Below are 3,657 nucleotides of genomic sequence, written 5' to 3' on the forward strand. Positions count from 1 at the left end.
AGGCAACAATCATCACTTGAAACCCTGAAAGGCAAAGCCAGCATAGAAACATTACCACCCAAAGGTATAGTTTCACAAAGTATGGACCTCCAAACTATGAATATGGCTTGTGTTTACGCAGAACAGTAATCAGAACAAGCAGTCTCGCAGAGCAATGAAAAGCATCACTTGACAAGTGTTCTTCAAACAGGCAATTGTCTCAAATGCTACTAGTTTTGAAGGATTCTACATTTATTCTTGGTCATGAGTAAGGTTATGATGTTGCTTTCATCATGAAATAGCCGTCAATTGTATTAAATTTCAGGAAGCCCACAGTGACACCATATACAAATGTGAGAAATTCTTGTCCCCAAAGAACTTAAGATACAAAAATTTGTCTATATTTTCTCTCTTTAAAGATCACAAATTCTCTGAGCATAGGCAAGGCTCTCATTGGTTTTGGTACTAATAATTCTATGTGTGTCTATCTCCTTTAACTGAATAAATATGCAATTGTGTAAGAAGTCCTGATACTCTCAGGTTTGATAGTCAACCCTACACAAGCTCTTTTCCAAATTATTACCAAGATAATTACTACTGAGTTATGGTGCTACTTCTGATATATAATTACATACTGTTGAAAAGAGACAACAGTGACATGCTGGGAGAGCCTCACATGAGCACTGGGGTTAACAAAACCAAAGAACACTCCCCAGGGAGGAGAAACAGCCTCCATTTCAACTTTTATAAGTCACAAATTTCATCAGACAGTAAATAATTTGCCTTAAGACTGTAAAGAAATAATTGAAATAATGGAAGAGCTGAAAATTTCAAACAGTCAACACAAAAAATAATATAAAGAAATAACTTTTTTTGATTTAATTTTTAATTTAGCTTGTTGGATAGCAACACAGTCATGGTCTCAAACATCAGCTGATCAGTTTCCTGCAGGGCAAAGCAGCCCATATCAGTCTCTGTCTTTATGGGACCAAAGCACTCCAACCTTGTTGCTTATTAGCCAAACAATAACTTTCATTTCTAAGCTTTACTGATCTCGGAACCTCCATCTCCATAACCACTTTTTTCCTTAAGAGTTAGAACAGATGCATAGACCTGGGATCTGTAAGCTGGGCAGAGTGACAAACATGCAGAGCCATTAATGATTTTGAAGGAGCATTTGATCTGGAACATGTATTGCAGTCATAATAAGATACAGAAGAGATCTACATAATTCAGCTCCAAGGCATGGGTCTTCCATTTTTACATTTCACTGGCATGTTTGAAAAGTAATTCCACTGTGCATGGACTATTTTTTCTGACCTGGTAGGATGTCCTGTGATGTCTCATCTGTTGGAATCATTGAGATGGAGGAAAAAAAGGCATCAGGAAGCTCACATGAACCATATAATTCATGTTATAAAGCACAACTGGTACTTCTCACTTAAGTTAGACTACATTAAAAGTCTTTCTACAGCACAAAAGGCAGACATTTCACACAAGGTAACTAGACAAATTCACTGCCCAGATTCATACAGCACAGTTGATTGTGGAGAAGTCACAGCCATCAGGATGAATTTTAACATTGATAATGGGAGGTGGATTATTTCTGCTTTCTGTTTAAAGTATTTCATAGAATCATGAGGCTTGTTGCAGCACATGAATAAAATAAAAATAATAAACATGTAACCAAATTAAAGGATTCTTTCCATTAAATCCATTTCCTAATACATCCTCTGTTCTGATATTTTAATAACCATATATATTATTTTGTATGTCCCTGGGACATTAATTTAAGATTTCATTAGTTCTGTTGACTGCAAGTTATTTCAGAGAATTATTCTTCCTTTTAAATTAAAAATTGATAAAATTAAATTTACCTATCAAGTGTCTTGAATTGGAAGAAGCAAATAAAAGATAAAAAAGTTACCTGTTTTTGTTTTCTGCTTTCCTTCTAAACCAGGTGATACTGCTTAAATTCTTTTTCCTCCTGTCTAATTTACATTTAACTTGGATGCTGATAATATGTCTCTAATTTGTAACTTCAGCTGATTACTGATGACGTACACGGGTTTGAAGTGAATCCTATAATCAGCCTTCATTTTCAGAGTGACTTAGGATTTTGGCTACCCATCTGAAAAGGAACTGAGTTCTTTTATAGAAATTATTGAAACATTCACCATCTGAACCTGTAAAGATCTCTACAGTGTGTATTTAATAATTGAATAACTGACAAACCTTGACTATTTCAGATAATTTAGGTCTACCACTTTAAAGACTGGTGCTTCATTTTTGTTTAACAGGCTTTCTTTGGTTTTGAATATATCCATCATGACCTCCTTTAAAGTAATTAAATCTCTGTGCTAATAGGAAATCTTTCAAGTAACATAATTGTTTTCCCATTCGGGGATCATTTTAATAATTTAAATTATATTTGATTTATTGTATTAATTTTTTACTCAGAATTATTGCTAAGCTTAAGTTATGACATGAGTGGAATAGGCTATTGCCATGGAGAAATGGCTCCCTTATTTTCATAAAGAAAAATGGGAGGGAACTCATGCAATTATGAAAAAGGAAAAAGAAAAAGCTAAAATTTAGACAAAAAGACTGTTCTCCAACCAGATATCATAAGTCCTGTGAAAGAGATCTCTGCAGCCATGTCAGATGTTTTGTATGCATGCAATAATTTGGCTAGTGCAGTGAGTAAGGTGAAAGTTGTATCTTGTGCCATTGTGCAACTGCTGCACTCCCATTGCCAGGAATGACAGAACCTGTCCTGTTCCAGAAAAACATACTGCCTGTGCAGATAAAATTCTCTTAATTTGGTACCATCTTGTAGCTTTTTTTAGTTTGTGATTAGCAGTTAAGTTCAACTTAATTTGACTGTCTGAGTAGTTATCAGGTGCTCTTTTCAGTTTCTATTTAATCTTTGTCTCAGCCTTCAGAAGGTATTTGGTGATTGCTTAGTGCAACAAGCACTTTCTAGATGGCTTCTTACTGCAAGCAGCAGGGCAATTTTAGCCAGAGAACTTCTCTCAGTGCAGATGTGTTTCAGGGTGTTTTGATTTCCCAACACAATCAAGGTTAGTCTCTTATCTGAACATTATTAATATACATAAGCAGAAAACAGGGAACAAGGAAGAAAAGATTCACTGCAGGAGGAAGAATTCTTTAATATACTGTAAACACCTTCTCTGTTGTACATAAATATATATATTAATGTGAGTAATCTGTAAGATATGAAAATACATTTTTATCTAGGTAAATACTTTTCTGTAGAAATGTGCATAATGCAACCTAAACACACTCTAAATATCATCCCCTTTATCAGCCTTTGAAGACAAAATGAAGTAATTTTAATATAAGATGCTAGAAGCATAGTTATTTGGAACAGGCAGTAGCAAGTGCGACAGGATTACTGAGTAACTATTATCCCCTCAGATCCTGTGAGAGGGAAAGAAAAAGAAGAAAATAGAAACAGCTTAACTCACCAAAAATCAAACCACTGCATTGCCCTCTTAGCCACTGAGTGTTTTGGGATGAAAGACCAAAGATTACATCAGTACAATAACAGCTCCCTCTGTCACGAACAGTACACTACTCAAAAAAAAACAAAACCCCAAACCCCAAAGAAACAAATGAAAAACAAACCCACAAAACCCCTGCAGATTTAGCCCA

Source organism: Motacilla alba, chromosome 2 (genome assembly GCF_015832195.1).
Source record: "Motacilla alba alba isolate MOTALB_02 chromosome 2, Motacilla_alba_V1.0_pri, whole genome shotgun sequence".
NCBI lineage: Eukaryota > Metazoa > Chordata > Aves > Passeriformes > Motacillidae > Motacilla > Motacilla alba.